The following is a 25,568-nucleotide window of genomic DNA, read 5'->3' on the forward strand; positions in this document are numbered from 1 at the left end:
CCAAGCTTACCGTCTTCGCCACGCTCCGGCCTGGGTCCCAGTCGCGAACACGGGGATGCCAAACAACAAACAGGACCCCACGGCATCAGCACACGTGGGCACGCTCCACTCAGCCACCAGGCACGCCTCCCTCGCCCGCCACCTTGTCCTGAAGAGTGTACACAAGTGACAAGCAACCATGAGAACAATGGCCGGTGCCAGGCTCTCCCTTCCCATGCCAGCTTCCTGTCGGCTGAGTATACTCCCCAAGGCTCACCATACACTGTCCTGCATCCCCAATCCACAGGGAGCGGATCCACCATCCGCACCCGGGGGCTACTTCCGCACACACGGGGAACCTGGGCCCGCCATCTTGGGAGCATAGTTTGCTGCAGGCCTCGCTTTCCGCACCTTCTAGGCTTCACCAGGGGTATGCCTGCTGCAATTTTCCCCATCCTCCTTCTACCTGTCCTCCCTCCACCCTCCACACTCCACCCCGCTGCCCGATGCAAGAAGGTCTGCTACACCCTCACCCACTGGTCCTCTAACAAAGGGAGGGCCAGGGCTGGCCATCTCCAGGCGACCTCATGCCTCCAAGTCATCCACACCTTTTAAGGAGGGCGCTTGGACACCTCACACCTGTTGTTCTCCAGCAGGCCTGGCTCTGCTGAGCATGTGGGTTCCGCTCAGCCAAGAACCCCCAGCGGCCCCACGCACACTGCAGGGACCACAACCCAGCCGTGGGCACCGGCCGCGCCTAGGAATTCGCCCGTGAGGAGGACAAGTATGGGAAGCCGCGGCAGCCATCCCTGGCCCCTGCCACCTCTGCCTCTGCCTCTGCCTCTGCAGAGTGTGGCCGGACCTCAGTCACGATGAGCGAGACGGTAGTGGGTTTTCACTCATTTTGTTCAGCTTTTCCAAGGAATGTTATTGGAGGACTCATCATCGATCCAAGCACGCCGGACGCACCAACCGCGTCCACGCCCCTGGCCGGGCCCTGGCCCGACCGAGCTCATTTAGGGGGCGCTATGGCCACGCCAAATCCTGCATATCCTCCAACAACTGGCTTGGCACCCGTGCAGGTGGACAAACCAAGCTTACCGTCTTCGCCACGCCCCGGCCTGGGTCCCCAGTCGCGAACACGGGATGCCAACCAGAAAACAGGACCCCACGGCCTCAGCACAGGTGGGCACGCTCCAGGTCAGCCACCAGGCACGCCTCCCTCCGCCCGCCACCTCGTCCTGAAGAGTGCACACAGATGACAAGCAACCATGAGAACAAAGGCCCCGGGCCACGGCTCTCCTCTCCCATGCCAGCATCCTGTAGGCTGAGTAAGATCCCTCAATGCTCAGGATACACTCTCCTGCATCCCCGATATACTCAGAGCTAATCCAGAATCGCACACCTGGGGCCTACGGCCACACTCCCGGAGACCTTGCGCGCGCCATCTTGGGAGCATAGTTTGCTACAGGCCTCGCTTTCCGCACCTTGCAGTCATCGCCAGGGCTCTGCCTGCTGCAACATTCCAATTCCGCCTTGTTCCTGTCCTCCCCTCCACCCCGCTGCCCCCTGAGATAACGTATGCTGCACCCTCAGCCACTGGTCCCATCAGGAAAGGGAGCGCCAGGGCTAGGCAACCTCGTGCCTCCAAGTCATCCCAACCTTTTAAAAGAGGGCGCTTGGACACCTCCCACCGGTGTTGCCCCAGCAGGCCTGGCTCTTCCGAGCACCTGACTCGGCTCAGCCCAGAACACCCAGCGGCCACACGCACATGGGCGGGACCACAGCCCAGCTGTGGGCATCGGCCGGGCCTAGGAATTCGCCCGTGAGGAGGACAAGTACGGGAAGCCCCGGCAGCCATCCCTGGCCCCTGCCACCTCTGCCTCTGCCTCTGCCTCTGCCAGAGTGTGCCGGACCTCAGTCACGATGAGCGAGACGGTAGTGGGTTTTCACTCATTTTGTTCAGCTTTTCCAAGGAATGTTATTGGAGGACTCATCATCGATCCAAGCACGCCGGACGCACCAACCGCGTCCACGCCCCGGGCCGGGTCGGGCCGGGCCGGGGCCCGAACGAGCACCGTCACGGGGACGGTACTTGCACACCAACCCTCACAGCCTCCAACAACTGGCTCGGCACGGGGGAGGTGGACAAGCCAAGCTTACCGTCTTCGCCACGCTCCGGCCTGGGTCCCAGTCGCGAACACGGGGATGCCAAACAACAAACAGGACCCCACGGCATCAGCACACGTGGGCACGCTCCACTCAGCCACCAGGCACGCCTCCCTCGCCCGCCACCTTGTCCTGAAGAGTGTACACAAGTGACAAGCAACCATGAGAACAATGGCCCGGTGCCAGGGCTCTCCCTTCCCATGCCAGCTTCCTGTCGGCTGAGTATACTCCCCAAGGCTCACCGTACACTGTCCTGCATCCCCAATCCACAGGGAGCGGATCCACGATCCCGCACCCGGGGTCTACTTCCGCACACACGGGGAACCTGGGCCCGCCATCTTGGGAGCATAGTTTGCTGCAGGCCTCGCTTTCCGCACCTTCTAGGCTTCACCAGGGGTATGCCTGCTGCAATTTTCCCCATCCTCCTTCTACCTGTCCTCCCCTCCACCCTCCACACTCCACCCCGCTGCCCGATGCCAGAAGGTCTGCTACACCCTCACCCACTGGTCCTCTAACAAAGGGAGGGCCAGGGCTGGCCCTCTCCAGGCGACCTCATGCCTCCAAGTCATCCCAACCTTTTAAGGAGGGCGCTTGGACACCTCACACCTGTTGTTCTCCAGCAGGCCTGGCTCTGCTGAGCATGTGGTTCCGCTCAGCCAAGAACACCCAGCGGCCCCACGCACACTGACGGGACCACAAACCCAGCCGTGGGCACCGGCCGCGCCTAGGAATTCGCCCGTGAGGAGGACAAGTATGGGAAGCCGCGGCAGCCATCCCTGGCCCCTGCCACCTCTGCCTCTGCCTCTGCCTCTGCCAGAGTGTGCCGGACCTCAGTCACGATGAGCGAGACGGTAGTGGGTTTTCACTCATTTTGTTCAGCTTTTCCAAGGAATGTTATTGGAGGACTCATCATCGATCCAAGCACGCCGGACGCACCAACCGCGTCCACGCCCCTGGCCGGGCCCGGGCCCGACCGAGCTCATTTAGGGGGCGCTATGGCCACGCCAAATCCTGCATATCCTCCAACAACTGGCTTGGCACCCGTGCAGGTGGACAAACCAAGCTTACCGTCTTCGCCACGCCCCGGCCTGGGTCCCAGTCGCGAACACGGGGATGCCAACCAGAAAACAGGACCCCACGGCCTCAGCACAGGTGGGCACGCTCCAGGTCAGCCACCAGGCACGCCTCCCTCGCCCGCCACCTCGTCCTGAAGAGTGCACACAGAAGACAAGCAACCATGAGAACAAAGGCCCCGGGCCACGGCTCTCCTCTCCCATGCCAGCATCCTGTAGGCTGAGTAAGATCCTCAATGCTCAGGATACACTCTCCTGCATCCCCGATATACTCAGAGCTAATCCAGAATCGCACACCTGGGGCCTACGGCCACACACCCGGAGACCTTGCGCGCGCCATCTTGGGAGCATAGTTTGCTACAGGCCTCGCTTTCCGCACCTTGCAGTCATCGCCAGGGCTCTGCCTGCTGCAACATTCCACTTCCGCCTTGTTCCTGTCCGCCCCTCCACCCTGCTGCCTAACGTATGCTGGACCCTCAGACACTGGTCCCATCAGGAAAGCGAGCGCCAGGGCTAGGCAACCTCGTGCCTACAGGCAACCTCGTGCCTCCAAGTCATCCCAACCTTTTAAAAGAGGGCGCTTGGACACCTCCCACCGGTGTTGCCCCAGCAGGCCTGGCTCTTCCGAGCACCTGACTCGGCTCAGCCCAGAACACCCAGCGGCCACACGCACATGGGCGGGACCACAGCCCAGCTGTGGGCATCGGCCGGGCCTAGGAATTCGCCCGTGAGGAGGACAAGTATGGGAAGCCCCGGCAGCCATCCCTGGCCCCTGCCACCTCTGCCTCTGCCTCTGCCTCTGCCAGAGTGTGCCGGACCTCAGTCACGATGAGCGAGACGGTAGTGGGTTTTCACTCATTTTGTTCAGCTTTTCCAAGGAATGTTATTGGAGGACTCATCATCGATCCAAGCACGCCGGACGCACCAACCGCGTCCACGCCCCGGGCCGGGTCGGGCCGGGCCGGGGCCCGAACGAGCACCGTCACGGGGACGGTACTTGCACACCAACCCTCACAGCCTCCAACAACTGGCTCGGCACGGGGGAGGTGGACAAGCCAAGCTTACCGTCTTCGCCACGCTCCGGCCTGGGTCCCAGTCGCGAACACGGGGATGCCAAACAACAAACAGGACCCCACGGCATCAGCACAGGTGGGCACGCTCCACTCAGCCACCAGGCACGCCTCCCTCGCCCGCCACCTTGTCCTGAAGAGTGTACACAAGTGACAAGCAACCATGAGAACAATGGCCCGGTGCCAGGGCTCTCCCTTCCCATGCCAGCTTCCTGTCGGCTGAGTATACTCCCCAAGGCTCACCATACACTGTCCTGCATCCCCAATCCACAGGGAGCGGATCCACGATCCCGCACCCGGGGGCTACTTCCGCACACACGGGGAACCTGGGCCCGCCATCTTGGGAGCATAGTTTGCTGCAGGCCTCGCTTTCCGCACCTTCTAGGCTTCACCAGGGGTATGCCTGCTGCAATTTTCCCCATCCTCCTTCTACCTGTCCTCCCCTCCACCCTCCACACTCCACCCCGCTGCCCGATGCCAGAAGGTCTGCTACACCCTCACCCACTGGTCCTCTAACAAAGGGAGGGCCAGGGCTGGCCCTCTCCAGGCGACCTCATGCCTCCAAGTCATCCCAACCTTTTAAGGAGGGCGCTTAGACACCTCACACCTGTTGTTCTCCAGCAGGCCTGGCTCTGCTGAGCATGTGGTTCCGCTCAGCCAAGAACACCCAGCAGCCCCACGCACACTGACGGGACCACAAACCCAGCCGTGGGCACCGGCCGCGCCTAGGAATTCGCCCGTGAGGAGGACAAGTATGGGAAGCCGCGGCAGCCATCCCTGGCCCCTGCCACCTCTGCCTCTGCCTCTGCCTCTGCCAGAGTGTGCCGGACCTCAGTCACGATGAGCGAGACGGTAGTGGGTTTTCACTCATTTTGTTCAGCTTTTCCAAGGAATGTTATTGGAGGACTCATCATCGATCCAAGCACGCCGGACGCACCAACCGCGTCCACGCCCCTGGCCGGGCCCGGGCCCGACCGAGCTCATTTAGGGGGAGCTATGGCCACGCCAAATCCTGCATATCCTCCAACAACTGGCTTGGCACCCGTGCAGGTGGACAAACCAAGCTTACCGTCTTCGCCACGCCCCGGCCTGGGTCCCAGTCGCGAACACGGGGATGCCAACCAGAAAACAGGACCCCACGGCCTCAGCACAGGTGGGCACGCTCCAGGTCAGCCACCAGGCACGCCTCCCTCGCCCGCCACCTCGTCCTGAAGAGTGCACACAGAAGACAAGCAACCATGAGAACAAAGGCCCCGGGCCACGGCTCTCCTCTCCCATGCCAGCATCCTGTAGGCTGAGTAAGATCCTCAATGCTCAGGATACACTCTCCTGCATCCCCGATATACTCAGAGCTAATCCAGAATCGCACACCTGGGGCCTACGGCCACACACCCGGAGACCTTGCGCGCGCCATCTTGGGAGCATAGTTTGCTACAGGCCTCGCTTTCCGCACCTTGCAGTCATCGCCAGGGCTCTGCCTGCTGCAACATTCCACTTCCACCTTGTTCCTGTGCTCCCCTCCACCCCGCTTCCCCCTGAGATAACGTATGCTGCACCCTCAGCCACTGGTCCCATCAAAAAAGGGAGCGCCAGGGCTAGGCAACCTCGTGCCTACAGGCAACCTCGTGCCTCCAAGTCATCCCAACCTTTTAAAAGAGGGCACTTGGACACCTCCCACCGGTGTTGCCCCAGCAGGCCTGGCTCTTCCGAGCACCTGACTCGGCTCAGCCCAGAACACCCAGCGGCCACACGCACATGGGCGGGACCACAGCCCAGCTGTGGGCATCGGCCGGGCCTAGGAATTCGCCCGTGAGGAGGACAAGTATGGGAAGCCCCGGCAGCCATCCCTGGCCCCTGCCACCTCTGCCTCTGCCTCTGCCTCTGCCAGAGTGTGCCGGACCTCAGTCACGATGAGCGAGACGGTAGTGGGTTTTCACTCATTTTGTTCAGCTTTTCCAAGGAATGTTATTGGAGGACTCATCATCGATCCAAGCACGCCGGACGCACCAACCGCGTCCACGCCCCGGGCCGGGTCGGGCCGGGCCGGGGCCCGAACGAGCACCGTCACGGGGACGGTACTTGCACACCAACCCTCACAGCCTCCAACAACTGGCTCGGCACGGGGGAGGTGGACAAGCCAAGCTTACCGTCTTCGCCACGCTCCGGCCTGGGTCCCAGTCGCGAACACGGGGATGCCAAACAACAAACAGGACCCCACGGCATCAGCACAGGTGGGCACGCTCCACTCAGCCACCAGGCACGCCTCCCTCGCCCGCCACCTCGTCCTGAAGAGTGCACACAGATGACAAGCAACCATGAGAACAAAGGCCCCGGGCCACGGCTCTCCTCTCCTATGCCAGCATCCTGTAGGCTGAGTAAGATCCTCAATGCTCAGGATACACTCTCCTGCATCCCCGATATACTCAGAGCTAATCCAGAATCGCACACCTGGGGCCTACGGCCACACTCCCGGAGACCTTGCGCGCGCCATCTTGGGAGCATAGTTTGCTACAGGCCTCGCTTTCCGCACCTTGCAGTCATCGCCAGGGCTCTGCCTGCTGCAACATTCCACTTCCGCCTTGTTCCTGTCCTCCCCTCCACCCCGCTGCCCCCTGAGATAACGTATGCTGCACCCTCAGCCACTGGTCCCATCAGGAAAGGGAGCGCCAGGGCTAGGCAACCTCGTGCCTACAGGCAACCTCGTGCCTCCAAGTCATCCCAACCTTTTAAAAGAGGGCGCTTGGACACCTTCCACCGGTGTTGCCCCAGCAGGCCTGGCTCTTCCGAGCACCTGACTCGGCTCAGCCCAGAACACCCAGCGGCCACACGCACATGGGCGGGACCACAGCCCAGCTGTGGGCATCGGCCGGGCCTAGGAATTCGCCCGTGAGGAGGACAAGTATGGGAAGCCCCGGCAGCCATCCCTGGCCCCTGCCACCTCTGCCTCTGCCTCTGCCTCTGCCAGAGTGTGCCGGACCTCAGTCACGATGAGCGAGACGGTAGTGGGTTTTCACTCATTTTGTTCAGCTTTTCCAAGGAATGTTATTGGAGGACTCATCATCGATCCAAGCACGCCGGACGCACCAACCGCGTCCACGCCCCGGGCCGGGTCGGGCCGGGCCGGGGCCCGAACGAGCACCGTCACGGGGACGGTACTTGCACACCAACCCTCACAGCCTCCAACAACTGGCTCGGCACGGGGGAGGTGGACAAGCCAAGCTTACCGTCTTCGCCACGCTCCGGCCTGGGTCCCAGTCGCGAACACGGGGATGCCAAACAACAAACAGGACCCCACGGCATCAGCACAGGTGGGCACGCTCCACTCAGCCACCAGGCACGCCTCCCTCGCCCGCCACCTCGTCCTGAAGAGTGCACACAGATGACAAGCAACCATGAGAACAAAGGCCCCGGGCCACGGCTCTCCTCTCCTATGCCAGCATCCTGTAGGCTGAGTAAGATCCTCAATGCTCAGGATACACTCTCCTGCATCCCCGATATACTCAGAGCTAATCCAGAATCGCACACCTGGGGCCTACGGCCACACTCCCGGAGACCTTGCGCGCGCCATCTTGGGAGCATAGTTTGCTACAGGCCTCGCTTTCCGCACCTTGCAGTCATCGCCAGGGCTCTGCCTGCTGCAACATTCCACTTCCGCCTTGTTCCTGTCCTCCCCTCCACCCCGCTGCCCCCTGAGATAACGTATGCTGCACCCTCAGCCACTGGTCCCATCAGGAAAGGGAGCGCCAGGGCTAGGCAACCTCGTGCCTACAGGCAACCTCGTGCCTCCAAGTCATCCCAACCTTTTAAAAGAGGGCGCTTGGACACCTTCCACCGGTGTTGCCCCAGCAGGCCTGGCTCTTCCGAGCACCTGACTCGGCTCAGCCCAGAACACCCAGCGGCCACACGCACATGGGCGGGACCACAGCCCAGCTGTGGGCATCGGCCGGGCCTAGGAATTCGCCCGTGAGGAGGACAAGTATGGGAAGCCCCGGCAGCCATCCCTGGCCCCTGCCACCTCTGCCTCTGCCTCTGCCTCTGCCAGAGTGTGCCGGACCTCAGTCACGATGAGCGAGACGGTAGTGGGTTTTCACTCATTTTGTTCAGCTTTTCCAAGGAATGTTATTGGAGGACTCATCATCGATCCAAGCACGCCGGACGCACCAACCGCGTCCACGCCCCTGGCCGGGCCCGGGCCCGACCGAGCTCATTTAGGGGGCGCTATGGCCACGCCAAATCCTGCATATCCTCCAACAACTGGCTTGGCACCCGTGCAGGTGGACAAACCAAGCTTACCGTCTTCGCCACGCCCCGGCCTGGGTCCCAGTCGCGAACACGGGGATGCCAACCAGAAAACAGGACCCCACGGCCTCAGCACAGGTGGGCACGCTCCAGGTCAGCCACCAGGCACGCCTCCCTCGCCCGCCACCTCGTCCTGAAGAGTGCACACAGAAGACAAGCAACCATGAGAACAAAGGCCCCGGGCCACGGCTCTCCTCTCCCATGCCAGCATCCTGTAGGCTGAGTAAGATCCTCAATGCTCAGGATACACTCTCCTGCATCCCCGATATACTCAGAGCTAATCCAGAATCGCACACCTGGGGCCTACGGCCACACTCCCGGAGACCTTGCGCGCGCCATCTTGGGAGCATAGTTTGCTACAGGCCTCGCTTTCCGCACCTTGCAGTCATCGCCAGGGCTCTGCCTGCTGCAACATTCCACTTCCGCCTTGTTCCTGTCCTCCCCTCCACCCCGCTGCCCCCTGAGATAACGTATGCTGCACCCTCAGCCACTGGTCCCATCAGGAAAGGGAGCGCCAGGGCTAGGCAACCTCGTGCCTCCAAGTCATCCCAATCTTTTAAAAGAGGGCGCTTGGACACCTCCCACCGGTGTTGCCCCAGCAGGCCTGGCTCTTCCGAGCACCTGACTCGGCTCAGCCCAGAACACCCAGCGGCCACACGCACATGGGCGGGACCACAGCCCAGCTGTGGGCATCGGCCGGGCCTAGGAATTCGCCCGTGAGGAGGACAAGTATGGGAAGCCCCGGCAGCCATCCCTGGCCCCTGCCACCTCTGCCTCTGCCTCTGCCTCTGCCAGAGTGTGCCGGACCTCAGTCACGATGAGCGAGACGGTAGTGGGTTTTCACTCATTTTGTTCAGCTTTTCCAAGGAATGTTATTGGAGGACTCATCATCGATCCAAGCACGCCGGACGCACCAACCGCGTCCACGCCCCGGGCCGGGTCGGGCCGGGCCGGGGCCCGAACGAGCACCGTCACGGGGACGGTACTTGCACACCAACCCTCACAGCCTCCAACAACTGGCTCGGCACGGGGGAGGTGGACAAGCCAAGCTTACCGTCTTCGCCACGCTCCGGCCTGGGTCCCAGTCGCGAACACGGGGATGCCAAACAACAAACAGGACCCCACGGCATCAGCACACGTGGGCACGCTCCACTCAGCCACCAGGCACGCCTCCCTCGCCCGCCACCTTGTCCTGAAGAGTGTACACAAGTGACAAGCAACCATGAGAACAATGGCCCGGTGCCAGGGCTCTCCCTTCCCATGCCAGCTTCCTGTCGGCTGAGTATACTCCCCAAGGCTCACCATACACTGTCCTGCATCCCCAATCCACAGGGAGCGGATCCACCATCCCGCACCCGGGGGCTACTTCCGCACACACGGGGAACCTGGGCCCGCCATCTTGGGAGCATAGTTTGCTGCAGGCCTCGCTTTCCGCACCTTCTAGGCTTCACCAGGGGTATGCCTGCTGCAATTTTCCCCATCCTCCTTCTACCTGTCCTCCCCTCCACCCTCCACACTCCACCCCGCTGCCCGATGCCAGAAGGTCTGCTACACCCTCACCCACTGGTCCTCTAACAAAGGGAGGGCCAGGGCTGGCCCTCTCCAGGCGACCTCATGCCTCCAAGTCATCCCAACCTTTTAAGGAGGGCGCTTGGACACCTCACACCTGTTGTTCTCCAGCAGGCCTGGCTCTGCTGAGCATGTGGTTCCGCTCAGCCAAGAACACCCAGCGGCCCCACGCACACTGACGGGACCACAAACCCAGCCGTGGGCACCGGCCGCGCCTAGGAATTCGCCCGTGAGGAGGACAAGTATGGGAAGCCGCGGCAGCCATCCCTGGCCCCTGCCACCTCTGCTCTGCCTCTGCCTCTGCCAGAGTGTGCCGGACCTCAGTCACGATGAGCGAGACGGTAGTGGGTTTTCACTCATTTTGTTCAGCTTTTCCAAGGAATGTTATTGGAGGACTCATCATCGATCCAAGCACGCCGGACGCACCAACCGCGTCCACGCCCCTGGCCGGGCCCGGGCCCGACCGAGCTCATTTAGGGGGCGCTATGGCCATGCCAAATCCTGCATATCCTCCAACAACTGGCTTGGCACCCGTGCAGGTGGACAAACCAAGCTTACCGTCTTCGCCACGCCCGGCCTGGGTCCCAGTCGCGAACACGGGGATGCCAACCAGAAACAGGACCCCACGGCCTCAGCACAGGTGGGCACGCTCCAGGTCAGCCACCAGGCACGCCTCCCTCGCCCGCCACCTCGTCCTGAAGAGTGCACACAGATGACAAGCAACCATGAGAACAAAGGCCCCGGGCCACGGCTCTCCTCTCCCATGCCAGCATCCTGTAGGCTGAGTAAGATCCTCAATGCTCAGGATACACTCTCCTGCATCCGATATACTCAGAGCTAATCCAGAATCGCACACCTGGGGCCTACGGCCACACACCCGGAGACCTTGCGCGCGCCATCTTGGGAGCATAGTTTGCTACAGGCCTCGCTTTCCGCACCTTGCAGTCATCGCCAGGGCTCTGCCTGCTGCAACATTCCACTTCCGCCTTGTTCCTGTCCTCCCCTCCACCCCGCTGCCCCCTGAGATAACGTATGCTGCACCCTCAGCCACTGGTCCCATCAGGAAAGGGAGCGCCAGGGCTAGGCAACCTCGTGCCTCCAAGTCATCCCAACCTTTTAAAAGAGGGCGCTTGGACACCTCCCACCGGTGTTGCCCCAGCAGGCCTGGCTCTTCCGAGCACCTGACTCGGCTCAGCCCAGAACACCCAGCGGCCACACGCACATGGGCGGGACCACAGCCCAGCTGTGGGCATCGGCCGGGCCTAGGAATTCGCCCGTGAGGAGGACAAGTATGGGAAGCCCCGGCAGCCATCCCTGGCCCCTGCCACCTCTGCCTCTGCCTCTGCCTCTGCCAGAGTGTGCCGGACCTCAGTCACGATGAGCGAGACGGTAGTGGGTTTTCACTCATTTTGTTCAGCTTTTCCAAGGAATGTTATTGGAGGACTCATCATCGATCCAAGCACGCCGGACGCACCAACCGCGTCCACGCCCCGGGCCGGGTCGGGCCGGGCCGGGGCCCGAACGAGCACCGTCACGGGGACGGTACTTGCACACCAACCCTCACAGCCTCCAACAACTGGCTCGGCACGGGGGAGGTGGACAAGCCAAGCTTACCGTCTTCGCCACGCTCCGGCCTGGGTCCCAGTCGCGAACACGGGGATGCCAAACAACAAACAGGACCCCACGGCATCAGCACACGTGGGCACGCTCCACTCAGCCACCAGGCACGCCTCCCTCGCCCGCCACCTTGTCCTGAAGAGTGTACACAAGTGACAAGCAACCATGAGAACAATGGCCCGGTGCCAGGGCTCTCCCTTCCCATGCCAGCTTCCTGTCGGCTGAGTATACTCCCCAAGGCTCACCGTACACTGTCCTCCATCCCCAATCCACAGGGAGCGGATCCACCATCCCGCACCCGGGGGCTACTTCCGCACACACGGGGAACCTGGGCCCGCCATCTTGGGAGCATAGTTTGCTGCAGGCCTCGCTTTCCGCACCTTCTAGGCTTCACCAGGGGTATGCCTGCTGCAATTTTCCCCATCCTCCTTCTACCTGTCCTCCCCTCCACCCTCCACACTCCACCCCGCTGCCCGATGCCAGAAGGTCTGCTACACCCTCACCCACTGGTCCTCTAACAAAGGGAGGGCCAGGGCTGGCCCTCTCCAGGCGACCTCATGCCTCCAAGTCATCCCAACCTTTTAAGGAGGGCGCTTGCACACCTCACACCTGTTGTTCTCCAGCAGGCCTGGCTCTGCTGAGCATGTGGTTCCGCTCAGCCAAGAACACCCAGCGGCCCCACGCACACTGACGGGACCACAAACCCAGCCGTGGGCACCGGCCGCGCCTAGGAATTCGCCCGTGAGGAGGACAAGTATGGGAAGCCGCGGCAGCCATCCCTGGCCCCTGCCACCTCTGCCTCTGCCTCTGCCTCTGCCAGAGTGTGCCGGACCTCAGTCACGATGAGCGAGACGGTAGTGGGTTTTCACTCATTTTGTTCAGCTTTTCCAAGGAATGTTATTGGAGGACTCATCATCGATCCAAGCACGCCGGACGCACCAACCGCGTCCACGCCCCTGGCCGGGCCCGGGCCCGACCGAGCTCATTTAGGGGGCGCTATGGCCATGCCAAATCCTGCATATCCTCCAACAACTGGCTTGGCACCCGTGCAGGTGGACAAACCAAGCTTACCGTCTTCGCCACGCCCCGGCCTGGGTCCCAGTCGCGAACACGGGGATGCCAACCAGAAAACAGGACCCCACGGCCTCAGCACAGGTGGGCACGCTCCAGGTCAGCCACCAGGCACGCCTCCCTCGCCCGCCACCTCGTCCTGAAGAGTGCACACAGATGACAAGCAACCATGAGAACAAAGGCCCCGGGCCACGGCTCTCCTCTCCCATGCCAGCATCCTGTAGGCTGAGTAAGATCCTCAATGCTCAGGATACACTCTCCTGCATCCCGATATACTCAGAGCTAATCCAGAATCGCACACCTGGGGCCTACGGCCACACACCCGGAGACCTTGCGCGCGCCATCTTGGGAGCATAGTTTGCTACAGGCCTCGCTTTCCGCACCTTGCAGTCATCGCCAGGGCTCTGCCTGCTGCAACATTCCACTTCCGCCTTGTTCCTGTCCTCCCCTCCACCCCGCTGCCCCCTGAGATAACGTATGCTGCACCCTCAGCCACTGGTCCCATCAGGAAAGGGAGCGCCAGGGCTAGGCAACCTCGTGCCTCCAAGTCATCCCAACCTTTTAAAAGAGGGCGCTTGGACACCTCCCACCGGTGTTGCCCCAGCAGGCCTGGCTCTTCCGAGCACCTGACTCGGCTCAGCCCAGAACACCCAGCGGCCACACGCACATGGGCGGGACCACAGCCCAGCTGTGGGCATCGGCCGGGCCTAGGAATTCGCCCGTGAGGAGGACAAGTATGGGAAGCCCCGGCAGCCATCCCTGGCCCCTGCCACCTCTGCCTCTGCCTCTGCCTCTGCCAGAGTGTGCCGGACCTCAGTCACGATGAGCGAGACGGTAGTGGGTTTTCACTCATTTTGTTCAGCTTTTCCAAGGAATGTTATTGGAGGACTCATCATCGATCCAAGCACGCCGGACGCACCAACCGCGTCCACGCCCCGGGCCGGGTCGGGCCGGGCCGGGGCCCGAACGAGCACCGTCACGGGGACGGTACTTGCACACCAACCCTCACAGCCTCCAACAACTGGCTCGGCACGGGGGAGGTGGACAAGCCAAGCTTACCGTCTTCGCCACGCTCCGGCCTGGGTCCCAGTCGCGAACACGGGGATGCCAAACAACAAACAGGACCCCACGGCATCAGCACACGTGGGCACGCTCCACTCAGCCACCAGGCACGCCTCCCTCGCCCGCCACCTTGTCCTGAAGAGTGTACACAAGTGACAAGCAACCATGAGAACAATGGCCCGGTGCCAGGGCTCTCCCTTCCCATGCCAGCTTCCTGTCGGCTGAGTATACTCCCCAAGGCTCACCGTACACTGTCCTCCATCCCCAATCCACAGGGAGCGGATCCACCATCCCGCACCCGGGGGCTACTTCCGCACACACGGGGAACCTGGGCCCGCCATCTTGGGAGCATAGTTTGCTGCAGGCCTCGCTTTCCGCACCTTCTAGGCTTCACCAGGGGTATGCCTGCTGCAATTTTCCCCATCCTCCTTCTACCTGTCCTCCCCTCCACCCTCCACACTCCACCCCGCTGCCCGATGCCAGAAGGTCTGCTACACCCTCACCCACTGGTCCTCTAACAAAGGGAGGGCCAGGGCTGGCCCTCTCCAGGCGACCTCATGCCTCCAAGTCATCCCAACCTTTTAAGGAGGGCGCTTGCACACCTCACACCTGTTGTTCTCCAGCAGGCCTGGCTCTGCTGAGCATGTGGTTCCGCTCAGCCAAGAACACCCAGCGGCCCCACGCACACTGACGGGACCACAAACCCAGCCGTGGGCACCGGCCGCGCCTAGGAATTCGCCCGTGAGGAGGACAAGTATGGGAAGCCGCGGCAGCCATCCCTGGCCCCTGCCACCTCTGCCTCTGCCTCTGCCTCTGCCAGAGTGTGCCGGACCTCAGTCACGATGAGCGAGACGGTAGTGGGTTTTCACTCATTTTGTTCAGCTTTTCCAAGGAATGTTATTGGAGGACTCATCATCGATCCAAGCACGCCGGACGCACCAACCGCGTCCACGCCCCTGGCCGGGCCCGGGCCCGACCGAGCTCATTTAGGGGGCGCTATGGCCACGCCAAATCCTGCATATCCTCCAACAACTGGCTTGGCACCCGTGCAGGTGGACAAACCAAGCTTACCGTCTTCGCCACGCCCCGGCCTGGGTCCCAGTCGCGAACACGGGGATGCCAACCAGAAAACAGGACCCCACGGCCTCAGCACAGGTGGGCACGCTCCAGGTCAGCCACCAGGCACGCCTCCCTCGCCCGCCACCTCGTCCTGAAGAGTGCACACAGAAGACAAGCAACCATGAGAACAAAGGCCCCGGGCCACGGCTCTCCTCTCCCATGCCAGCATCCTGTAGGCTGAGTAAGATCCTCAATGCTCAGGATACACTCTCCTGCATCCCCGATATACTCAGAGCTAATCCAGAATCGCACACCTGGGGCCTACGGCCACACTCCCGGAGACCTTGCGCGCGCCATCTTGGGAGCATAGTTTGCTACAGGCCTCGCTTTCCGCACCTTGCAGTCATCGCCAGGGCTCTGCCTGCTGCAACATTCCACTTCCGCCTTGTTCCTGTCCTCCCCTCCACCCCGCTGCCCCCTGAGATAACGTATGCTGCACCCTCAGCCACTGGTCCCATCAGGAAAGGGAGCGCCAGGGCTAGGCAACCTCGTGCCTCCAAGTCATCCCAACCTTTTAAAAGAGGGCGCTTGGACACCTCCCACCGGTGTTGCCCCAGCAGGCCTGGCTCTTCCGAGCACCTGACTCGGCTCAGCCCAGAACACCCAGCGGCCACACGCACATGGGCGGGACCACAGCCCAGCTGTGGGCATCGGCCGGGCCTAGGAATTCGCCCGTGAGGAGGACAAGTATGGGAAGCCCCGGCAGCCATCCCTGGCCCCTGCCACCTCTGCCTCTGCCTCTGCCTCTGCCAGAGTGTGCCGGACCTCAGTCACGATGAGCGAGACGGTAGTGGGTTTTCACTCATTTTGTTCAGCTTTTCCAAGGAATGTTATTGGAGGACTCATCATCGATCCAAGCACGCCGGACGCACCAACCGCGTCCACGCCCCGGGCCGGGTCGGGCCGGGCCGGGGCCCGAACGAGCACCGTCACGGGGACGGTACTTGCACACCAACCCTCACAGCCTCCAACAACTGGCTCGGCACGGGGGAGGTGGACAAGCCAAGCTTACCGTCTTCGCCACGCTCCGGCCTGGGTCCCAGTCGCGAACACGGGGATGCCAAACAACAAACAGGACCCCACGGCATCAGCACACGTGGGCACGCTCCACTCAGCCACCAGGCACGCCTCCCTCGCCCGCCACCTTGTCCTGAAGAGTGTACACAAGTGACAAGCAACCATGAGAACAATGGCCCGGTGCCAGGGCTCTCCCTTCCCATGCCAGCTTCCTGTCGGCTGAGTATACTCCCCAAGGCTCACCATACACTGTCCTGCATCCCCAATCCACAGGGAGCGGATCCACCATCCTGCACCCGGGGGCTACTTCCGCACACACGGGGAACCTGGGCCCGCCATCTTGGGAGCATAGTTTGCTGCGGGCCTCGCTTTCCGCACCTTCTAGGCTTCACCAGGGGTATGCCTGCTGCAATTTTCCCCATCCTCCTTCTACCTGTCCTCCCCTCCACCCTCCACACTCCACCCCGCTGCCCGATGCCAGAAGGTCTGCTACACCCTCACCCACTGGTCCTCTAACAAAGGGAGGGCCAGGGCTGGCCCTCTCCAGGCGACCTCATGCCTCCAAGTCATCCCAACCTTTTAAAGGAGGGCGCTTGCACACCTCACACCTGTTGTTCTCCAGCAGGCCTGGCTCTGCTGAGCATGTGGTTCCGCTCAGCCAAGAACACCCAGCGGCCCCACGCACACTGACGGGACCACAAACCCAGCCGTGGGCACCGGCCGCGCCTAGGAATTCGCCCGTGAGGAGGACAAGTATGGGAAGCCGCGGCAGCCATCCCTGGCCCCTGCCACCTCTGCCTCTGCCTCTGCCTCTGCCAGAGTGTGCCGGACCTCAGTCACGATGAGCGAGACGGTAGTGGGTTTTCCACTCATTTTGTTCAGCTTTTCCAAGGAATGTTATTGGAGGACTCATCATCGATCCAAGCACGCCGGACGCACCAACCGCGTCCACGCCCCTGGCCGGGCCCGGGCCCGACCGAGCTCATTTAGGGGGCGCTATGGCCACGCCAAATCCTGCATATCCTCCAACAACTGGCTTGGCACCCGTGCAGGTGGACAAACCAAGCTTACCGTCTTCGCCACGCCCCGGCCTGGGTCCCAGTCGCGAACACGGGGATGCCAACCAGAAAACAGGACCCCACGGCCTCAGCACAGGTGGGCACGCTCCAGGTCAGCCACCAGGCACGCCTCCCTCGCCCGCCACCTCGTCCTGAAGAGTGCACACAGATGACAAGCAACCATGAGAACAAAGGCCCCGGGCCACGGCTCTCCTCTCCCATGCCAGCATCCTGTAGGCTGAGTAAGATCCTCAATGCTCAGGATACACTCTCCTGCATCCCCGATATACTCAGAGCTAATCCAGAATCGCACACCTGGGGCCTACGGCCACACTCCCGGAGACCTTGCCCGCGCCATCTTGGGAGCATAGTTTGCTACAGGCCTCGCTTTCCGCACCTTGCAGTCATCGCCAGGGCTCTGCCTGCTGCAACATTCCACTTCCGCCTTGTTCCTGTCCTCCCCTCCACCCCGCTGCCCCCTGAGATAACGTATGCTGCACCCTCAGCCACTGGTCCCATCAGGAAAGCGAGCGCCAGGGCTAGGCAACCTCGTGCCTACAGGCAACCTCGTGCCTCCAAGTCATCCCAACCTTTTAAAAGAGGGCGCTTGGACACCTCCCACCGGTGTTGCCCCAGCAGGCCTGGCTCTTCCGAGCACCTGACTCGGCTCAGCCCAGAACACCCAGCGGCCACACGCACATGGGCGGGACCACAGCCCAGCTGTGGGCATCGGCCGGGCCTAGGAATTCGCCCGTGAGGAGGACAAGTATGGGAAGCCCCGGCAGCCATCCCTGGCCCCTGTCACCTCTGCCTCTTCTGCCTCTGCCAGAGTGTGCCGGACCTCAGTCACGATGAGCGAGACGGTAGTGGGTTTTCACTCATTTTGTTCAGCTTTTCCAAGGAATGTTATTGGAGGACTCATCATCGATCCAAGCACGCCGGACGCACCAACCGCGTCCACGCCCCTGGCCGGGCCCGGGCCCGACCGAGCTCATTTAGGGGGCGCTATGGCCACGCCAAATCCTGCATATCCTCCAACAACTGGCTTGGCACCCGTGCAGGTGGACAAACCAAGCTTACCGTCTTCGCCACGCCCCGGCCTGGGTCCCAGTCGCGAACACGGGGATGCCAAACAACAAACAGGACCCCACGGCATCAGCACACGTGGGCACGCTCCAGGTCAGCCACCAGGCACGCCTCCCTCGCCCGCCACCTCGTCCTGAAGAGTGCACACAGATGACAAGCAACCATGAGAACAAAGGCCCCGGGCCACGGCTCTCCTCTCCCATGCCAGCATCCTGTAGGCTGAGTAAGATCCTCAATGCTCAGGATACACTCTCCTGCATCCCGATATACTCAGAGCTAATCCAGAATCGCACACCTGGGGCCTACGGCCACACACCCGGAGACCTTGCGCGCGCCATCTTGGGAGCATAGTTTGCTACAGGCCTCGCTTTCCGCACCTTGCAGTCATCGCCAGGGCTCTGCCTGCTGCAACATTCCACTTCCGCCTTGTTCCTGTCCTCCCCTCCACCCCGCTGCCCCCTGAGATAACGTATGCTGCACCCTCAGCCACTGGTCCCATCAGGAAAGGGAGCGCCAGGGCTAGGCAACCTCGTGCCTCCAAGTCATCCCAACCTTTTAAAAGAGGGCGCTTGGACACCTCCCACCGGTGTTGCCCCAGCAGGCCTGGCTCTTCCGAGCACCTGACTCGGCTCAGCCCAGAACACCCAGCGGCCACACGCACATGGGCGGGACCACAGCCCAGCTGTGGGCATCGGCCGGGCCTAGGAATTCGCCCGTGAGGAGGACAAGTATGGGAAGCCCCGGCAGCCATCCCTGGCCCCTGCCACCTCTGCCTCTGCCTCTGCCTCTGCCAGAGTGTGCCGGACCTCAGTCACGATGAGCGAGACGGTAGTGGGTTTTCACTCATTTTGTTCAGCTTTTCCAAGGAATGTTATTGGAGGACTCATCATCGATCCAAGCACGCCGGACGCACCAACCGCGTCCACGCCCCGGGCCGGGTCGGGCCGGGCCGGGGCCCGAACGAGCACCGTCACGGGGACGGTACTTGCACACCAACCCTCACAGCCTCCAACAACTGGCTCGGCACGGGGGAGGTGGACAAGCCAAGCTTACCGTCTTCGCCACGCTCCGGCCTGGGTCCCAGTCGCGAACACGGGGATGCCAAACAACAAACAGGACCCCACGGCATCAGCACACGTGGGCACGCTCCACTCAGCCACCAGGCACGCCTCCCTCGCCCGCCACCTTGTCCTGAAGAGTGTACACAAGTGACAAGCAACCATGAGAACAATGGCCCGGTGCCAGGGCTCTCCCTTCCCATGCCAGCTTCCTGTCGGCTGAGTATACTCCCCAAGGCTCACCGTACACTGTCCTGCATCCCCAATCCACAGGGAGCGGATCCACGATCCCGCACCCGGGGGCTACTTCCGCACACACGGGGAACCTGGGCCCGCCATCTTGGGAGCATAGTTTGCTGCAGGCCTCGCTTTCCGCACCTTCTAGGCTTCACCAGGGGTATGCCTGCTGCAATTTTCCCCATCCTCCTTCTACCTGTCCTCCCCTCCACCCTCCACACTCCACCCCGCTACCCGATGCCAGAAGGTCTGCTACACCCTCACCCACTGGTCCTCTAACAAAGGGAGGGCCAGGGCTGGCCCTCTCCAGGCGACCTCATGCCTCCAAGTCATCCCAACCTTTTAAGGAGGGCGCTTGGACACCTCACACCTGTTGTTCTCCAGCAGGCCTGGCTCTGCTGAGCATGTGGTTCCGCTCAGCCAAGAACACCCAGCGGCCCCACGCACACTGACGGGACCACAAACCCAGCCGTGGGCACCGGCCGCGCCTAGGAATTCGCCCGTGAGGAGGACAAGTATGGGAAGCCGCGGCAGCCATCCCTGGCCCCTGCCACCTCTGCCTCTGCCTCTGCCTCTGCCAGAGTGTGCCGGACCTCAGTCACGATGAGCGAGACGGTAGTGGGTTTTCACTCATTTTGTTCAGCTTTTCCAAGGAATGTTATTGGAGGACTCATCATCGATCCAAGCACGCTGGACGCATCAACCGCGTCCACGCCCCTGGCCGGGCCCGGGCCCGACCGAGCTCATTTAGGGGGCGCTATGGCCACGCCAAATCCTGCATATCCTCCAACAACTGGCTTGGCACCCGTGCAGGTGGACAAACCAAGCTTACCGTCTTCGCCACGCCCCGGCCTGGGTCCCAGTCGCGAACACGGGGATGCCAACCAGAAAACAGGACCCCACGGCCTCAGCACAGGTGGGCACGCTCCAGGTCAGCCACCAGGCACGCCTCCCTCGCCCGCCACCTCGTCCTGAAGAGTGCACACAGAAGACAAGCAACCATGAGAACAAAGGCCCCGGGCCACGGCTCTCCTCTCCCATGCCAGCATCCTGTAGGCTGAGTAAGATCCTCAATGCTCAGGATACACTCTCCTGCATCCCCGATATACTCAGAGCTAATCCAGAATCGCACACCTGGGGCCTACGGCCACACACCCGGAGACCTTGCGCGCGCCATCTTGGGAGCATAGTTTGCTACAGGCCTCGCTTTCCACACCTTGCAGTCATCGCCAGGGCTCTGCCTGCTGCAACATTCCACTTCCGCCTTGTTCCTGTCCTCCCCTCCACCCCGCTGCCCCCTGAGATAACGTATGCTGCACCCTCAGCCACTGGTCCCATCAGGAAAGGGAGCGCCAGGGCTAGGCAACCTCGTGCCTACAGGCAACCTCGTGCCTCCAAGTCATCCCAACCTTTTAAAAGAGGGCGCTTGGACACCTCCCACCGGTGTTGCCCCAGCAGGCCTGGCTCTTCCGAGCACCTGACTCGGCTCAGCCCAGAACACCCAGCGGCCACACGCACATGGGCGGGACCACAGCCCAGCTGTGGGCATCGGCCGGGCCTAGGAATTCGCCCGTGAGGAGGACAAGTATGGGAAGCCCCGGCAGCCATCCCTGGCCCCTGCCACCTCTGCCTCTGCCTCTGCCTCTGCCAGAGTGTGCCGGACCTCAGTCACGATGAGCGAGACGGTAGTGGGTTTTCACTCATTTTGTTCAGCTTTTCCAAGGAATGTTATTGGAGGACTCATCATCGATCCAAGCACGCCGGACGCACCAACCGCGTCCACGCCCCGGGCCGGGTCGGGCCGGGCCGGGGCCCGAACGAGCACCGTCACGGGGACGGTACTTGCACACCAACCCTCACAGCCTCCAACAACTGGCTCGGCACGGGGGAGGTGGACAAGCCAAGCTTACCGTCTTCGCCACGCTCCGGCCTGGGTCCCAGTCGCGAACACGGGGATGCCAAACAACAAACAGGACCCCACGGCATCAGCACACGTGGGCACGCTCCACTCAGCCACCAGGCACGCCTCCCTCGCCCGCCACCTTGTCCTGAAGAGTGTACACAAGTGACAAGCAACCATGAGAACAATGGCCCGGTGCCAGGGCTCTCCCTTCCCATGCCAGCTTCCTGTCGGCTGAGTATACTCCCCAAGGCTCACCGTACACTGTCCTGCATCCCCAATCCACAGGGAGCGGATCCACCATCCCGCACCCGGGGGCTACTTCCGCACACACGGGGAACCTGGGCCCGCCATATTGGGAGCATAGTTTGCTGCAGGCCTCGCTTTCCGCACCTTCTAGGCTTCACCAGGGGTATGCCTGCTGCAATTTTCCCCATCCTCCTTCTACCTGTCCTCCCCTCCACCCTCCACACTCCACCCCCGCTGCCCGATGCCAGAAGGTCTGCTACACCCTCACCCACTGGTCCTCTAACAAAGGGAGGGCCAGGGCTGGCCCTCTCCAGGCGACCTCATGCCTCCAAGTCATCCCAACCTTTTAAGGAGGGCGCTTGCACACCTCACACCTGTTGTTCTCCAGCAGGCCTGGCTCTGCTGAGCATGTGGTTCCGCTCAGCCAAGAACACCCAGCGGCCCCACGCACACTGACGGGACCACAAACCCAGCCGTGGGCACCGGCCGCGCCTAGGAATTCGCCCGTGAGGAGGACAAGTATGGGAAGCCGCGGCAGCCATCCCTGGCCCCTGCCACCTCTGCCTCTGCCTCTGCCTCTGCCAGAGTGTGCCGGACCTCAGTCACGATGAGCGAGACGGTAGTGGGTTTTCACTCATTTTGTTCAGCTTTTCCAAGGAATGTTATTGGAGGACTCATCATCGATCCAAGCACGCCGGACGCACCAACCGCGTCCACGCCCCTGGCCGGGCCCGGGCCCGACCGAGCTCATTTAGGGGGCGCTATGGCCACGCCAAATCCTGCATATCCTCCAACAACTGGCTTGGCACCCGTGCAGGTGGACAAACCAAGCTTACCGTCTTCGCCACGCCCCGGCCTGGGTCCCAGTCGCGAACACGGGGATGCCAACCAGAAAACAGGACCCCACGGCCTCAGCACAGGTGGGCACGCTCCAGGTCAGCCACCAGGCACGCCTCCCTCGCCCGCCACCTCGTCCTGAAGAGTGCACACAGAAGACAAGCAACCATGAGAACAAAGGCCCCGGGCCACGGCTCTCCTCTCCCATGCCAGCATCCTGTAGGCTGAGTAAGATCCTCAATGCTCAGGATACACTCTCCTGCATCCCCGATATACTCAGAGCTAATCCAGAATCGCACACCTGGGGCCTACGGCCACACTCCCGGAGACCTTGCGCGCGCCATCTTGGGAGCATAGTTTGCTACAGGCCTCGCTTTCCCGCACCTTGCAGTCATCGCCAGGGCTCTGCCTGCTGCAACATTCCACTTCCGCCTTGTTCCTGTCCTCCCCTCCACCCCGCTGCCCCCTGAGATAACGTATGCTGCACCCTCAGCCACTGGTCCCATCAGGAAAGCGAGCGCCAGGGCTAGGCAACCTCGTGCCTACAGGCAACCTCGTGCCTCCAAGTCATCCCAACCTTTTAAAAGAGGGCGCTTGGACACCTCCCACCGGTGTTGCCCCAGCAGGCCTGGCTCTTCCGAGCACCTGACTCGGCTCAGCCCAGAACACCCAGCGGCCACACGCACATGGGCGGGACCACAGCCCAGCTGTGGGCATCGGCCGGGCCTAGGAATTCGCCCGTGAGGAGGACAAGTATGGGAGCCCCGGCAGCCATCCCTGGCCCCTGCCACCTCTGCCTCTGCCTCTGCCTCTGCCAGAGTGTGCCGGACCTCAGTCACGATGAGCGAGACGGTAGTGGGTTTTCACTCATTTTGTTCAGCTTTTCCAAGGAATGTTATTGGAGGACTCATCATCGATCCAAGCACGCCGGACGCACCAACCGCGTCCACGCCCCGGGCCGGGTCGGGCCGGGCCGGGGCCCGAACGAGCACCGTCACGGGGACGGTACTTGCACACCAACCCTCACAGCCTCCAACAACTGGCTCGGCACGGGGGAGGTGGACAAGCCAAGCTTACCGTCTTCGCCACGCTCCGGCCTGGGTCCCAGTCGCGAACACGGGGATGCCAAACAACAAACAGGACCCCACGGCATCAGCACACGTGGGCACGCTCCACTCAGCCACCAGGCACGCCTCCCTCGCCCGCCACCTTGTCCTGAAGAGTGTACACAAGTGACAAGCAACCATGAGAACAATGGCCCGGTGCCAGGGCTCTCCCTTCCCATGCCAGCTTCCTGTCGGCTGAGTATACTCCCCAAGGCTCACCGTACACTGTCCTGCATCCCCAATCCACAGGGAGCGGATCCACCATCCCGCACCCGGGGGCTACTTCCGCACACACGGGGAACCTGGGCCCGCCATCTTGGGAGCATAGTTTGCTGCAGGCCTCGCTTTCCGCACCTTCTAGGCTTCACCAGGGGTATGCCTGCTGCAATTTTCCCCATCCTCCTTCTACCTGTCCTCCCCTCCACCCTCCACACTCCACCCCGCTGCCCGATGCCAGAAGGTCTGCTACACCCTCACCCACTGGTCCTCTAACAAAGGGAGGGCCAGGGCTGGCCCTCTCCAGGCGACCTCATGCCTCCAAGTCATCCCAACCTTTTAAGGAGGGCGCTTGGACACCTCACACCTGTTGTTCTCCAGCAGGCCTGGCTCTGCTGAGCATGTGGTTCCGCTCAGCCAAGAACACCCAGCGGCCCCACGCACACTGACGGGACCACAAACCCAGCCGTGGCACCGGCCGCGCCTAGGAATTCGCCCGTGAGGAGGACAAGTATGGGAAGCCGCGGCAGCCATCCCTGGCCCCTGCCACCTCTGCCTCTGCCTCTGCCTCTGCCAGAGTGTGCCGGACCTCAGTCACGATGAGCGAGACGGTAGTGGGTTTTCACTCATTTTGTTCAGCTTTTCCAAGGAATGTTATTGGAGGACTCATCATCGATCCAAGCACGCCGGACGCACCAACCGCGTCCACGCCCCTGGCCGGGCCCGGGCCCGACCGAGCTCATTTAGGGGGCGCTATGGCCACGCCAAATCCTGCATATCCTCCAACAACTGGCTTGGCACCCGTGCAGGTGGACAAACCAAGCTTACCGTCTTCGCCACGCCCCGGCCTGGGTCCCAGTCGCGAACACGGGGATGCCAACCAGAAAACAGGACCCCACGGCCTCAGCACAGGTGGGCACGCTCCAGGTCAGCCACCAGGCACGCCTCCCTCGCCCGCCACCTCGTCCTGAAGAGTGCACACAGAAGACAAGCAACCATGAGAACAAAGGCCCCGGGCCACGGCTCTCCTCTCCCATGCCAGCATCCTGTAGGCTGAGTAAGATCCTCAATGCTCAGGATACACTCTCCTGCATCCCCGATATACTCAGAGCTAATCCAGAATCGCACACCTGGGGCCTACGGCCACACTCCCGGAGACCTTGCGCGCGCCATCTTGGGAGCATAGTTTGCTACAGGCCTCGCTTTCCGCACCTTGCAGTCATCGCCAGGGCTCTGCCTGCTGCAACATTCCACTTCCGCCTTGTTCCTGTCCTCCCCTCCACCCCGCTGCCCCCTGAGATAACGTATGCTGCACCCTCAGCCACTGGTCCCATCAGGAAAGCGAGCGCCAGGGCTAGGCAACCTCGTGCCTACAGGCAACCTCGTGCCTCCAAGTCATCCCAACCTTTTAAAAGAGGGCGCTTGGACACCTCCCACCGGTGTTGCCCCAGCAGGCCTGGCTCTTCCGAGCACCTGACTCGGCTCAGCCCAGAACACCCAGCGGCCACACGCACATGGGCGGGACCACAGCCCAGCTGTGGGCATCGGCCGGGCCTAGGAATTCGCCCGTGAGGAGGACAAGTATGGGAAGCCCCGGCAGCCATCCCTGGCCCCTGCCACCTCTGCCTCTGCCTCTGCCTCTGCCAGAGTGTGCCGGACCTCAGTCACGATGAGCGAGACGGTAGTGGGTTTTCACTCATTTTGTTCAGCTTTTCCAAGGAATGTTATTGGAGGACTCATCATCGATCCAAGCACGCCGGACGCACCAACCGCGTC

At 62.3% G+C, this 25,568-nt stretch overlaps 24 non-coding genes across 24 annotated transcripts; all 24 read right to left on the minus strand.

Moving 5' to 3' along the window:
- Window positions 1–837: 837 nt before the first annotated feature.
- Window positions 838–931, minus strand: LOC144372979 (small nucleolar RNA SNORD116). The gene has a single exon (XR_013432789.1). It is a non-coding gene; the product is annotated as a small nucleolar RNA SNORD116 (small nucleolar RNA).
- Window positions 932–1,891: 960 nt separating this feature from the next.
- Window positions 1,892–1,985, minus strand: LOC144372980 (small nucleolar RNA SNORD116). Its single transcript, XR_013432790.1, has one exon. It is a non-coding gene; the product is annotated as a small nucleolar RNA SNORD116 (small nucleolar RNA).
- A 988-nt stretch (window positions 1,986–2,973) lies between these two features.
- Window positions 2,974–3,067, minus strand: LOC144372982 (small nucleolar RNA SNORD116). Its single transcript, XR_013432792.1, has one exon. It is a non-coding gene; the product is annotated as a small nucleolar RNA SNORD116 (small nucleolar RNA).
- Window positions 3,068–4,035: 968 nt separating this feature from the next.
- LOC144372983 (small nucleolar RNA SNORD116) lies at window positions 4,036–4,129 on the minus strand. The gene has a single exon (XR_013432793.1). It is a non-coding gene; the product is annotated as a small nucleolar RNA SNORD116 (small nucleolar RNA).
- Window positions 4,130–5,117: 988 nt separating this feature from the next.
- On the minus strand, window positions 5,118–5,211 carry LOC144372984 (small nucleolar RNA SNORD116). The gene has a single exon (XR_013432794.1). It is a non-coding gene; the product is annotated as a small nucleolar RNA SNORD116 (small nucleolar RNA).
- A 976-nt stretch (window positions 5,212–6,187) lies between these two features.
- On the minus strand, window positions 6,188–6,281 carry LOC144372985 (small nucleolar RNA SNORD116). Its single transcript, XR_013432795.1, has one exon. It is a non-coding gene; the product is annotated as a small nucleolar RNA SNORD116 (small nucleolar RNA).
- A 983-nt stretch (window positions 6,282–7,264) lies between these two features.
- LOC144372986 (small nucleolar RNA SNORD116) lies at window positions 7,265–7,358 on the minus strand. Its single transcript, XR_013432796.1, has one exon. It is a non-coding gene; the product is annotated as a small nucleolar RNA SNORD116 (small nucleolar RNA).
- A 983-nt stretch (window positions 7,359–8,341) lies between these two features.
- On the minus strand, window positions 8,342–8,435 carry LOC144372987 (small nucleolar RNA SNORD116). Its single transcript, XR_013432797.1, has one exon. It is a non-coding gene; the product is annotated as a small nucleolar RNA SNORD116 (small nucleolar RNA).
- A 958-nt stretch (window positions 8,436–9,393) lies between these two features.
- Window positions 9,394–9,487, minus strand: LOC144372988 (small nucleolar RNA SNORD116). The gene has a single exon (XR_013432798.1). It is a non-coding gene; the product is annotated as a small nucleolar RNA SNORD116 (small nucleolar RNA).
- A 987-nt stretch (window positions 9,488–10,474) lies between these two features.
- Window positions 10,475–10,568, minus strand: LOC144372989 (small nucleolar RNA SNORD116). Its single transcript, XR_013432799.1, has one exon. It is a non-coding gene; the product is annotated as a small nucleolar RNA SNORD116 (small nucleolar RNA).
- Window positions 10,569–11,522: 954 nt separating this feature from the next.
- LOC144372990 (small nucleolar RNA SNORD116) lies at window positions 11,523–11,616 on the minus strand. The gene has a single exon (XR_013432800.1). It is a non-coding gene; the product is annotated as a small nucleolar RNA SNORD116 (small nucleolar RNA).
- A 988-nt stretch (window positions 11,617–12,604) lies between these two features.
- Window positions 12,605–12,698, minus strand: LOC144372991 (small nucleolar RNA SNORD116). The gene has a single exon (XR_013432801.1). It is a non-coding gene; the product is annotated as a small nucleolar RNA SNORD116 (small nucleolar RNA).
- Window positions 12,699–13,655: 957 nt separating this feature from the next.
- On the minus strand, window positions 13,656–13,749 carry LOC144372993 (small nucleolar RNA SNORD116). The gene has a single exon (XR_013432803.1). It is a non-coding gene; the product is annotated as a small nucleolar RNA SNORD116 (small nucleolar RNA).
- A 988-nt stretch (window positions 13,750–14,737) lies between these two features.
- Window positions 14,738–14,831, minus strand: LOC144372994 (small nucleolar RNA SNORD116). Its single transcript, XR_013432804.1, has one exon. It is a non-coding gene; the product is annotated as a small nucleolar RNA SNORD116 (small nucleolar RNA).
- Window positions 14,832–15,789: 958 nt separating this feature from the next.
- On the minus strand, window positions 15,790–15,883 carry LOC144372995 (small nucleolar RNA SNORD116). Its single transcript, XR_013432805.1, has one exon. It is a non-coding gene; the product is annotated as a small nucleolar RNA SNORD116 (small nucleolar RNA).
- Window positions 15,884–16,872: 989 nt separating this feature from the next.
- Window positions 16,873–16,967, minus strand: LOC144373008 (small nucleolar RNA SNORD116). The gene has a single exon (XR_013432818.1). It is a non-coding gene; the product is annotated as a small nucleolar RNA SNORD116 (small nucleolar RNA).
- Window positions 16,968–17,940: 973 nt separating this feature from the next.
- On the minus strand, window positions 17,941–18,034 carry LOC144372996 (small nucleolar RNA SNORD116). Its single transcript, XR_013432806.1, has one exon. It is a non-coding gene; the product is annotated as a small nucleolar RNA SNORD116 (small nucleolar RNA).
- Window positions 18,035–18,991: 957 nt separating this feature from the next.
- LOC144372997 (small nucleolar RNA SNORD116) lies at window positions 18,992–19,085 on the minus strand. The gene has a single exon (XR_013432807.1). It is a non-coding gene; the product is annotated as a small nucleolar RNA SNORD116 (small nucleolar RNA).
- A 988-nt stretch (window positions 19,086–20,073) lies between these two features.
- On the minus strand, window positions 20,074–20,167 carry LOC144372998 (small nucleolar RNA SNORD116). The gene has a single exon (XR_013432808.1). It is a non-coding gene; the product is annotated as a small nucleolar RNA SNORD116 (small nucleolar RNA).
- Window positions 20,168–21,143: 976 nt separating this feature from the next.
- Window positions 21,144–21,237, minus strand: LOC144372999 (small nucleolar RNA SNORD116). The gene has a single exon (XR_013432809.1). It is a non-coding gene; the product is annotated as a small nucleolar RNA SNORD116 (small nucleolar RNA).
- Window positions 21,238–22,226: 989 nt separating this feature from the next.
- Window positions 22,227–22,320, minus strand: LOC144373000 (small nucleolar RNA SNORD116). Its single transcript, XR_013432810.1, has one exon. It is a non-coding gene; the product is annotated as a small nucleolar RNA SNORD116 (small nucleolar RNA).
- Window positions 22,321–23,296: 976 nt separating this feature from the next.
- LOC144373001 (small nucleolar RNA SNORD116) lies at window positions 23,297–23,390 on the minus strand. The gene has a single exon (XR_013432811.1). It is a non-coding gene; the product is annotated as a small nucleolar RNA SNORD116 (small nucleolar RNA).
- A 987-nt stretch (window positions 23,391–24,377) lies between these two features.
- Window positions 24,378–24,471, minus strand: LOC144373002 (small nucleolar RNA SNORD116). Its single transcript, XR_013432812.1, has one exon. It is a non-coding gene; the product is annotated as a small nucleolar RNA SNORD116 (small nucleolar RNA).
- Window positions 24,472–25,447: 976 nt separating this feature from the next.
- Window positions 25,448–25,541, minus strand: LOC144373004 (small nucleolar RNA SNORD116). Its single transcript, XR_013432814.1, has one exon. It is a non-coding gene; the product is annotated as a small nucleolar RNA SNORD116 (small nucleolar RNA).
- Window positions 25,542–25,568: the final 27 nt, after the last annotated feature.

This window comes from Ictidomys tridecemlineatus, unplaced genomic scaffold, assembly GCF_052094955.1.
Source record: "Ictidomys tridecemlineatus isolate mIctTri1 unplaced genomic scaffold, mIctTri1.hap1 Scaffold_2031, whole genome shotgun sequence".
NCBI lineage: Eukaryota > Metazoa > Chordata > Mammalia > Rodentia > Sciuridae > Ictidomys > Ictidomys tridecemlineatus.